Source organism: Pongo pygmaeus, chromosome 19 (genome assembly GCF_028885625.2).
Source record: "Pongo pygmaeus isolate AG05252 chromosome 19, NHGRI_mPonPyg2-v2.0_pri, whole genome shotgun sequence".
Lineage (NCBI taxonomy): Eukaryota > Metazoa > Chordata > Mammalia > Primates > Hominidae > Pongo > Pongo pygmaeus.
In genome coordinates this window covers 37,682,862-37,695,683 of record NC_072392.2, presented here as the reverse complement: position 1 = coordinate 37,695,683, position 12,822 = coordinate 37,682,862, and positions in this window count along the sequence as shown.

Here is a 12,822-nt window from a genome sequence, read left to right as displayed (position 1 = left end):
ATATGGTGCAATGACGAAACCAACAATGGTGTCCACGCATGTGCCCCTTGGAAGGGGGGTAAAAGTGACCTTTCCATCAATGCCCGGGAAAGTCAAAGAACACCTGGAAACCACCGCCACGCGCATAAGGGGAGGAGTGCCAAAGCGGTTACTTGTCGTTAGAGGCCATGATTCCGTTGACCGGAATCCTGCCATGTCCCGTTCTCAACTTATGTAAGATTTCGGTGTGGGGCTTCTTTTCTCAGAAAAGAGCCACAAGGAGATAGCACCGTCTCCTTTCAAGTCGGTCTGCTCCCCTCCTGCAAGACAAGTAGCTCCAGTGAGGCTTTTGTTGTTGTTATTGTTTTCCTATAGTGTGGTCATGTTGATCGTAGAAAAGAGGTAGCTCAGGATCGGTATGAAATTTCAATGTCTTTGTGGAAGACGCATCTCCTCACATCGTCGAGGCCTTCAGAAACCAATGTGGAACCGCCCCGGAAACGATGGACAACTGGCAACATGAGCCAAGCAGAAATGCAGAAAGAGGCTGCATAAAGACACGCTGACATGCAAGAAACCTCTTCGTAGCTCACTGGGCACATTGTTCCCAACACACACACACACACACACACACGGGCACACACACAGAGACAAAGAAAGCAAGAGACACAGACAGAGAGTGAGAGACATAGAAGAGAGAATGGGAGACACAGGTCCACAGACATAGAGCAGTGGCCGAGAAACGCACACCCCCAGGCAATCCCTGAGGCTGCGGGGTTCTGCTCTTCAGGAGTACGACCCTACGGTGGAGTGCAGCCCATGGGCACACAGGCTGACCTGTCCTCGACATCACGGGGGGCACGTGTTTTGGGGGCACTCACCTGAACCCTGTCCGTGCAGGCCTGAGGCTGTGAGGCTGCGCTGTTTTCCCTGGACTCCCTCTGCTCTTTCTGCATCGTGGTCGGCTCTCCGTGTATTGTGTCCCGAAACTGTTTTGTCGACCCACAGGATTGGTCAGGCTGGAGCCTCAACACCAACGCACTGCCACGAAGGGCTCCTGCTTTGATAAGGTTCAGGGAGTCGTCCTCAGCCAACCGTTGGAGTAACTGTGACAGGATAATGGGCTCGCGCCTCGCGCATGCGCATTTCCCAGGGCAACGCCTGGTTTGCTCTTCAAGGTCCAGCTGCTGCCCTTTTAAACAGGTTCTGTGATGCGTGGACGGGGGTTTCTGTGGCAGTCGCGGTGATGGCTGGAGCGGGGATGTAGTAGGGGGCATTGTGGGAGTGGGGGCTTCCGGCCGCCCAGGGCAAGACCCCGGGAGTCCTGTCCTCAGGACCTCCTTGAGTCGATTTCTACTGGTGGAGGTGGACCCTGCTTGAGGGTGCCGTTTCGGGTCTCCGGACTCACAGGCTGGCGTGCATTGTTGTGATCATAGCTCACTACAGCCTCAATCTCCCAGGCTTAAGCAATTTTCTTGCCTCAGCGTCCCACGTACCTGGGACTACAGGTATGTGCCCGCACACTCAACTACTTTTCTTCAAAAATATTTTTGTACGAATGGGGACTTACTGTGTTGCCTGGCTCATGTCAAACACCTGGGCTCAAGCCGTCCTCCTGCGCTGGCCTCCCAAAGTGCTGAGATTACAGGTGTGAGCTTCCACATGCAGCTAAATTCTTATATCTTAAATCCCTACCTCCCACAATAAGCAGATGTTAGGCACACTTATTTTATAACTTTTTGTTGTTTATGTCTCTTTTTGTCCCTGGATACAGGGATTAGCAGCCAAATTTCAAATCATTAGGGGCATTATGCTGTGTCCAGGAGTGGCTGAGGCTTCAAGGACCTGCTGCTTTAACACAGGCCTGCTGAGGAGTACAATTCATCTTGTGTTTCTGTGTTGTTTAACAACCTTCCTGAGCTCCTCTAAGTCAGTCCATCCTGCCACAACTGGGAAGAATCAAGAAAATCTCCAAGAAAATGTTTCTCACTTGCCTGTTGTCAAGTAGAAGACAGGTCTGCTGACCATGGCAGGCATGGCAGTGCATGACAGTGAGCGCCTGTCACCATGTTTGCTATTCACTGCATGTTCCACCTGAACTTTCCCATCTGCTCAGTGAGTCTTGATGGTGGGGTAAAGGGGTTTCTCTCTCAAAGACCAAGGCTGACCCTCTCTGAATACAATGCCATGACCTAGTTACTGTCACTGTGGTTTTGTCTTCAGGGACTAAAGGATACAATAAGAATTTGTTCCTTTAATTGTCCTGTTGATGCACAAAATACTTAAATTCTTCTACATAGGTCTGCACTTTTGTGCCACAGAGCACTAAGGGAAAGTCCCCACAATAAAGATGCTTTTCACCTGAGCTGCTACGTGTTACAGTTAAGCAGCTAAAGGTTAAAAAGAAACCAAAGCTCCCCAAATGTTGTGGGTATGACAGCTGGTCCAGCTTCACAGTCTGTACTTTCCCTCTGTAACAGTATGGATAAATACAGAGATAACTAGCAACTGATACCCTAGTGTGCCAAGCAATCAATGTATCTGTGTGATTAAAAACCAGCATTTAACCATACTCTAGATACTTGAAAAATCACCTCCACACTCATGGACTGTAATTCTACTTTGCTTCCAGATGGCAGTTACAATTGGAAAGGAAATACCTAGTTTACAGGAGGCATTAATACTTTATTGTTGCAGAAATGGAACACTTAAAAGAACGTATTCTGGACTTTCTGACCTGGATACTAATCGTGGAAAATATATATCCAAGAATACACTTGGAACAGAAATGTGAAAAACCAAAAGTAAGAGATATTATGAAGGATCAAATATAAAATGACCCAGTGCTAAAGAGGCAACAAAGAAAATTGTAGAAGAAAATGATAAGAGGCATTATGCCTTCATGAGTTTGTGCTACTATATAAGAAAATACACTAGGCTGGGTAATTTCTGAAGAACAGAAATGTATTTCTCACAGTTCCTTAGGCTAGAAGTCCAAGATCAAGGTGCCAGCAGGACTGGTGTCTGGTGAGGGCCTGGTCTCTGCATCCAAGATGGTATCTTGTGCACTGTGTCTTCAGGAGGAGGTGCACTGTGTCCTCACATGGCAGAAGGCGGAAGGGCAAAACAGGGGAAGCCCACTCCCTCCAGTCCTTGTGTAAGGATCCTAAACTCATTCATGAAGACTCTCCCTTCATGACTGAATCACTACCTAAAAGCCCTACTTCCCAATCCTATGACATTGGTGATTAATTTTAGGGGGACACATTCAGAGCATAGCACCCTATATTCAATTTCTTAAAAATTATTTTGTTGTTTTGCTTTTCTGTTTTTCAAATGGCTTAAAGTGCACAAAATTGGATTAATCATAATCCTTGGCTCATAGCACACCTTGGCTCCTATTTCATCCTTGACTGTGCCTGGGCCTCTGTGTAAATGTATTTGAACAATACGGTAATCATTTGTGAACCCACAACACAACCAAAGAACTAGGGTTCTGACCCTAACATCTGCTCCTCCTCTGTCCTTTTTCCTGATTTTCACCCTTCAGCCCGAGGGTAACTACTACCCTGAATTTATGTTTAGGATTCTCTTCCTTTAAAGAAAACATTGTTTTATTGCATACATATGATTACCCTAAATGACATATTATTTAGTTTTTAAGGGTATAATTTATTTACCCATTCTCCTATTAATGAACATTTGGCTTATTTGCAGATATTTGCTGTTATGAATGGCATTACATGAGCATTTTTTTTAACTACTTCTGGTACATATTGTCAAGAGTTTCTCCATGGCCTATGGTAGAGGAATTACTTTGTCATAACATATGAGAATGCTCAAATTTATAAGATAATCCAAATTGCTTTCCAAAGTGGTTGTTCTAATTTAAACTCTCACCTCCTGTATTAGTTTGAGATGATCTTGTTGATTCAGTCTCTCCATATTTGGTGATATGGTCTGGCTGTGTCCACACCCAAATCTCAGCTTGAATTCTATCTCCCAGGATTCCCACATGTTATGGGAGGGACCCAGGGTGAGGTAACTGAATCACGGAGGCCAGTCTTTCCTGTGCTATTCTCATGATAGTGAATAAGCCTTATGAGATCTGATGGGTTTATCAGGGGATTCTGCTTTGGCTTCCTCCTCATTTTCTCTTGCTGCTGCCATGTAAGAAGTCCCTTTTACCTCCTGCCATGACTCAGAGGCCTCCCCCACCATGTGGGACTGTAAATCCAATTACAGTTCTTTCTCTTTACACCTCTTTTTCTTCTCAGAATTGAGTGTCTTTATCAGCAGTGTGAAAACAGACTAACACAATAAATTGATGCCAGTGGTGTGGGGTGCTCCTGAAAAGATACCCAAAAATGTGCAAGCGACTTTGAAACTTGGCAACATGCAGAGGTTGGAATAGTTTGGAGGGCTCAGAAGGACACTGGAAAAGGTGGGAAAATTTGGAACCTCCTAGAGACTTGCTGAATGACTTTGACAAAAATGCTGATAGTGTTTTGAACAATAAGGTCCAGGCTGAGGTGGTCTCAGATGGAGATGAGGAACTTGTAGTGAACTGGAGCAAATGTAACTCTCGTTGTTTTAGCAAAGAGAATGGCAGCATTTTGCCCCTGTCCTAGAGATTTGTGGAACTTTGAACTTGAGAGTGATAATTTAGTGTATCTGCTGGAAGAAATTTCTAAGCAGTAAAGCATTCAAGAGGTGACTTGGGTGATGTTAAAGGTCTTTGGTTTTATAAAGGAAGCAGAGCATACAGTTTTGGAAAATTTGCATCCTGACAATGTGGTAGATAAGAAAATCCCATTTTCTGAGGATAAATCCAAGCTGTCTGCAGAAATTTGCATAAGTAACAAGAAGCTGAATGTGAATCCCAAAAACAATGGGGAAAATGTCTACAGGACATGTCATAGGTCATCACAGCAGCCCCTCCCATCAGAAGCCCGGGGCCTAGGAGGACAAAATGGATTTCTGGGCTGGGCCAGGTTCACTGTGCTGTGTGTATCCTAGGGCCTGGTTTCTCTGCATTTCAGCCCCTCCAGCCATGGCTGAAAGGGGAAAACATAGAACTCAGGCCATGACCTTGAGATTGCAAGCACCAAGCCTTGGCAGCTTCCAAGTTGTGTTCAGCCTGCACATGCATAGAAGTCAAGAATTGAGGTTTGGAAACCTCCACCTAGATTTCAGAGGATGTTTGAAAACACCTGGATATCCAAGCAGAAGTTTGCTGCAGGGGTGGTGCTCTGATGGAGAACCTCTGCTACGGCTGTGCAGAAGGGAAATGTGGGGTCAGAGCCCCTACACAGAGTCCCTACTGGGGCACTTCCTAGTGGAGCTGTGAGGAGAGGGCCACTCTCCTCCAGACCCCAGAATGGTAGATTGACTTACAGCTTGCACCATGAGCCTGGAAAAGCTGTGGACACTCAACATCAGCCCATGTAAACAGCCACGAGGTGGGCTATACCCTCTAAAACCACAGGGGCAGAACTACCCAAGGCTGTGGGAGCTGACGTCTTGCATCAGCATGACCTTGATGTGAAACATGGAGTCAAAGGAGATCATTTTGGAGCTTTAAAATTGGACTACCTTGCTGGATTTTGGACTTGCATGGGGCCTGTAACCCCTTTGTTTTGGCCAATTACTCCCATTTGGAACAGCTGTATTTACTCAATTACCTGTACCCCCATTGTATCTAGGAAGTAACTAGCTTGATTTGGATTTTACAGGGTCATAGGCAGAAGAGACTTGCCTTGTCTCAGATGAGACTTTGGACAGCGGGCATTTGGGTTAATGCTGAAATGAGTTAAGACTTTGGGGGACTGTTGGGAAGGCATGATTGGTTTTGAAATGTGAGGACATCAGATTTGGAGGGGCCAGGAGCAGAATAATATGGTTTGGCTATGTCCCTACCCACATCTCAACTTGAGTTGTATTGATCAGGATTCCCATAAGTTCAGTGAGGGAACCAGGAGAGGTAGTTGAATCTTTGTGGCTGGTCTTTCCCATGCTATTCTTGTGATAGTGAATAAATCTCACAAGATCTGATGGGTTAGTGGCTTCATCTTTTGCTTCTTTTGCCTCCTTCTCATATTCTCTTGCCACTGCCATGTAAGAATTGCTGTTCATCCACCGCCATAACTCTGAGGCCTCCTCAGCCATGTGGAACACTTAATCCAATTAAGCCTCTTTTTCTTCCCTGTCTCGGGTATGTCTTTATCAGCAGTGTGAATGTGGACTAATACATTTGGTATTGTCAATCTTTTTAATATTTTTGGAGAGAATAGATGGTAGTATCTTGTGCATTTCCCTGATTACTAATGAGGTTGAGAAAATTTTTATGTTTTGCAGGCTTTCTCTTTTGTGAAATCCCTATTAGTGTGTTTTCCCAATTTTGTGTTGGGTTACTATTTTTAAAATTAATTCACAGGAGCTCCTTATACTTAGTTGATATGATATTAATTTTTGTAGCTTATAGGTACTGCAAATATCTTCTATAATTTATAGTTTATCTTTTGACTTTTTTACTTTTATTTTTTAATTTCTATTTTTTGTTTTTGAGACAGAGTCTGGCTCTGTCATTCAGGCTGGAGTGCAGTGGCTCACTGAAACCTCTACCTCCCGGGTTCAGACCATTCTCATGCCTCAGCTTCCCAAGTAGCTGGGATTACAGGTGTCTGCCACTAATGCCCGTCTAATTTCTTGTATTTTTAGTAGAGTTGGGGTTTCACCATGTTGGCCAGCCTGGTCTCAAACTCCTGACCTCAGGTGATGTACTGTTGGGATTACAGGCTTGAGACATGGTGCCCAGCCTATCTTTCCACTTTTTGATGTAAAAAATTCTTAATTTTGTGATAGTCAAAATGTCTAATCTTTTTTAATGGTTAAGGGGCTTTTTGTGTCTCATTCACTTACATTTTCTACTAAAAGTTTTAAAGTTTTGTTTCTGACATGTAAGTCTTTGTCCATCTGGAGTTTAATGTTTGTATATAGAGTGAAGTAGGAATATAATTTCACTTTGTTTCTTATATCAATAACCATTATTTTTCTATTCTATTTATTGAAAAGTCCTTTCTTTCCTTGCTGATCTGCCATGTCACCTACATCACATATTGAAGATTAAATTTGTGTAGATTTGCCTGGGAGCTCTCTATTCTGTTTCATTAGTCAGTTTATCAGTGAGGACCACCCTGTCTTAATTGCTGTAGCTTTATAAAAGTTCTGATATTTGGCAGGACAAATCTTTCCTCTTCTTCAATGTCTTTGATATTCTTGGCCGTTCCCTTTTCCATATGTGTGTGTATATATATATATATATATATATATATATATATATATATATATATATTTAGAGAGAGAGAGAGAGAGAGAGAGAGGTCTCACTTTGTTGCCCAGGCTTGAGGACAGTTGTGCAATCATAGCTTACTTCAGACTTGAACTCCTGGGATCAAGAGCTCCTCCTACCTCAGCCTCCCAAGTAACTGGGACTCTAAGGCATGCACCACCACATCCAGCTAATTTTTTAAAAAATTATTATTTTTTGCAATGGTGGGGATCTTGCTATGTTGCCTAGGCTGGTCTCAAACATTTGGCCTCAAGCAATCCTCCCACCTCAGGCTCCCAAAGTGCTGGGATCACAAGAGTGAGCCACCACACCTGGCTTCATTTTCCATATTTAAAGACCATTTTTAAAAAGCTGCTCAAGACTGCTTTTTTCTCTTGGTGTTACTTGAAACCCCCTTACTTAGCCTTGGAAATAGTGTTAGTGAAGAAAATCTAAAGAGTCAAAAATAAAATATTCTTTCTTTTCTTCCAATTGAAAAAGAGCAGACACCCTCCTGAATCATGAAGCTAGTTTTGATAAATTGGTGAACTGAGAGCATACACAGTATTATTAATTCTGTTCTAATTTCTGCTTCACTGTGGAGTGTCTTCACAGAGTTCTAAAAGATTATTGCTATGAAATATTCTTATACATGTAACCCATAACCTCTACAATTCTGCAGTTGTACTTGGCTGTCTTACCTAATACTCAGTTGCTTTGCTTCATAATATTTAAATTGGCATCTCTAATTTCCAAAAGGCATAAATACTAGTATAGATTTTTAGTCAAGCCAGAAGAAAGTAGACTTTATTTACTAACATATCTTTTATGTAAACGTTTAATAAATCTCCCTGCTTCTTTTCTTTTGCATCATAACAACCACTGAAAATAGTATTTCTATAGCAGCTGGGGGTAAATGAACAATGACTTTTGTGGCCAGAGGTGAATGGCCCAGGGGCTCCTGCACTCCAGGTCCCCGAGCCTGCCACACAGCTGAGGGCATTGGTATTTCCACACACCTATAGTGCACGCTGTCCCAGAACACAGATCAGATGCCCTCCTTTATTCAAATGGGGAGTTGAGAGTATTGTCGTTGTAATTAAATTAATAAATATATATTTATACACTGTTAAAATCTGGTTGGATTTGTGTCCCTTCATAAAACAAATTGCTTAAATGAAACCACAGAGTTAATATAATTGAGTACATTTGCTTCTATAACATGCTTTTTTAAATGGAATTAGAATCTAATTTGAAATGTCGATTAAAAGTTTAAATATTCAACTCAATTACATTTAGATTTTCATTTTGTTTTGTTTTGAGACAGAGTTTAGCTCTTGTCACCCAGGCTGGAGTGCAATGGCACAGTCTCAGCTCACTGCAAGCACCTTCTCCTGGGTTCAAGCGATTCTCCTGCCTCAACCTCCCGAGTAGCTGGGATTACAGGTGCCTGCCACCACACCCGGCTAATTTTTGTATTTTCAGTAGAGATGGGGTTTCACCACATTGGCCAGGCTGGTCCTGAACTCCTGACCTCAAGGGATCCACCCACCTCAGCCTGCCAAAGTGCTGGGATTACAGGTGTGAGCCACCATGCTTGACCTTTTTAGGTTACTTTACTTTATTTTAATTACTTATTTTTATGACTTTATTGTTATAAAAATGCTAATTTTTAAAAATCAATCAATATAACAAACAACATAGAAGATGATCAACAAGCATTCCCACCTCTGTGATCTAGAAATAACTGTCATCAATCCAAAAGCTTACACATGGCGGATCATTTCACACTAGTTCACAGTACAAAGTAACTCCTTGCTTGTAGAAGACATTATTATTATCATTATTTTTGAGATGGAATTTGACTCTTGCAGCACAGGCTGGAGTGTGATGGTGTGATCTCGGCTCACCGTAACCTCTGCCTCCCAGGATCAAAGGATTCTCCTGTCTCACCCTCCCAAGCAGCTTGGATTACCGGCACGCAACAGGCTGGCCTGCTAATTTTTTGTATTTTTGTAGAGACGGGGATTCACCATGTTGGCCAGGCTGGTCTCGAACTCCTGACCTCAGGTGATCCACTTGCCTCAACCTTCTAAAGTGTTGGTATTACAGGCAGGAGCCACCACACCCAGACTAGAAAACATTATTCAACAGCAAACAGTAGCAGTATGCTTGGGGGTTTTAGGATTGATTATTTTCAAATCTCTAGAAAAACTCAATGCATTACCTTAGGCTATAATCTCAGGGCAGAGTCTCCTCTGTTAATGGGGGGGCTTGTCTAAGGATCCTTCCAGCTCTCAGATTAATGGTTTCCCATGTTGAACTGTTCCCTGTCACCCACCCATCCTCAGTTTTGTTTGTTTGTTTTTACAGAGATGAGGTCTCACTATATTGCCCAGGCTGGTCTTGAACTCCTGGCCATAAGTGATCCTCCTGCCTTGGCCCCCCAAAGTGCTGGAGTTACAGATGTGAGCCTCTGTGCTCAGCCCATCCTTGCCTGTTCAAGTGTGGAGGTAAGTAGTAGAAGCCAAGTTTACCTCCAGGTCAGAAGGGGCAGACGCCCTAGGGCAGATCATAACCCTAACCAGACCTCCCACTGTATGAAGACATTATGTTCTGAAGCTAAAACCTGGACAAAGGTCTGACCAATAGCACTGTGTTCATGAATATCAGGTCAAAAATTTAAAACTGGGACTATCCAGAAGAACCTGGTAGATGCAGTTGCAGTCCACAGTCCAATGGTCAGCCATGATAACAGGCCACCTGTACTTTCTCTTTATCGTGGAGTCCTTGATGTAAAAATTAATGACACTTTCTTGCTTCTGGTGTGCTTCCCTTTCTTCTTCATTTTCCATAAATAGTTTCCTCCATCCCACCTCCCAACAGGCCACAGTCAATTCAGGAATTTTTAACCATGAAAATGAGTCTCCATAACATGAATTTAGAGGACAGACTCGGTGGATCACGCCTGTAATCTCAGCACTCTGTGAGGCTGAAGTGGGAGAATGGCTTGCGCTTAGGAGCTTGAGACCAGCCTGGGCAATATGGTGAAACCCTGTCTCTAACAAAAATAAATAAATAAATAAATAAATAAAAATAAGCCATGTATGGTGGTGCATGCTACTAGTGCCAGCTACTCAGGAGGCTGAGGTGGGAGGATTGTGGGGCCAAGGAGGTCAAGTATGGAGTGGGCCAAGATCATGCCACTGCAATCCAGCCTGGGTAATGGAGTGAGACCTTATATCAAGAAAAAAAAAAAGATTTAAAGGACAAGCTGACTTTCTTGTTACAAGCCAATGCTCATTTGCTATTCCATAAATCCTAGGGCACCTCTCAAGAACTATGCTTAATCTACTCTATCCGTGCTCTAAAAATTTAACAACAACCCTTGGATGATATCAGAGCTGCTTAGTGCATGGGTTACTGAGTATTTTAACCCCACTGTTGAGACCTACAGCTCAGAAAAAAAGATTCATTTCAAATACTTCAGCTCTTTGACAATGTGCCTGGTGACTAAAGAGCTCTAATGGAGATATACAGGGAAACGCATGCTGGTTTCATCCCTGCCAACACACCATCTATTCTGTCATCCATGGATTGAGGCATCATTTTGACTTTCAAGTCTTATTGTTTGAGAAATGTATTTTATAAGGCTGTTACTGCCATAGGTCATGATTCCTTTGATGGATCTGGGCAAAGTCAATTGGAAACCTTCTGGAAAGGATTCACTATGATAGATGCCACTAAGAACATTCATGATTCACCAGAGGAGGTAAAAATAGCAGCATTAATAGGAGTTTGGAAGAAGTTGATTCCGACCCTCATAAATGACATTGAGGGGTTCAAGACCTTAGCAGAGGAAGGAACCACAGTTGTGGTGAAGATAGCAAGAGAACTAGAATTATAAGTGGAGCCCGAAGATGTGAGTGAATTGCTGCAATCTTTTTGTTTGTTTGTTTTTTGGAGATGGAGTTTTTCTTTGTTGCCCAGGCTGGAGTGCAATGGCACGATCTCGGCTCACCACAACCTCTGCCTCCTGGGTTCAAGTGATTCTCCTGCCTCAGCCTCCTGAGTAGCTGGCATTATAGGCATATGCCACCTCATTCGGCTAATTTTGTATCTTTAGTAGACACGGTGTTTCACCACGTTGGTTAGGATGGTCTCCAACTCCCAACCGCAGATGATCCGTCTGACTCAGCCTCCCAAAGTGCTGGGATTACAGACATGAACCACCGCACCTGGCCAAATTGCTGCAATCTTAATGGAAATAAATGGAATTAGATGGAAAAAAGTTTAGCCTGGGGCTCAGGATCAGCTCTCCCTTTACTACCACATTAGCTTGCAGGGCACCAAGGAATCAGAGATTTCTACACTCGACTTTGACCTTGTGGGTTATTATGGCAGTATATTTATCAAAGTAGGAGAATGGAACATATTTAATTATTTGTTAGCTTTATTTATAACTCATAATTATTTAGACATACTGCAAATGAGGTCTGGAATTCATGTTCTGATTTTTTGTGGCCTTGAGCTAAGGAAAAGAGACTCAGGGAAATGGGCTTTATATGCTTGGATGGCTTCATGGAATCTGCAACTTCTTTAGCTTCTGTGACAACTTAAGATTGTTACTAAAATCCACTTTGTATTATCTTTAAAAACCAAGAGATATCATTTTTGCTTGTACAATATAGAATATTATAATACATATTATATTATACTATGGAATATTATAATACATATTGTATTATGATACGGAATATTATAATACATATTGTATTATGATACGGAATATTATAATACATATTGTCTTATGATACGGAATATTATAATACATATTGTCTTATGATACGGAATATTATAATACATATTGTCTTATGATACGGAATATTGTAGTATATATTCTATTATGATACGGAATATTGTAGTATATATTCTATTATGATACGGAATATTGTAGTATATATTCTATTATGATATGGAATATTGTAATATATATTCTACTATGATACATAATTTTGTAATATATATTCCATTATGATACAGAATATTGTAGTATACATTATATTATGATATAGAAAGTTGTAATATAATATGGAATATTATTATACATTATATTATAATATAGAATATTATATGGAATATTATAATATAATATGGAATATTATAATATAGATTCTTATAATATATATTATGTTATAATATAGAATATTATTATATATTATAATATAATATAGAATATTATTATATATTATAATATAATATAGAATATTATTATATAATATAATATAATATAATAGAATATTATTATATATTATGTATAATATAATAGAATATTATTATATATTATATATATTATATAATATTATATATATTATATACATATTATAATATATATTATATATATAAAATATTATTATATATTATATATATAATAAAATATTATTATATATTATATTATAATATAGAATATTATTATATATTATATTATAATATAGAATATTATTATATATTAT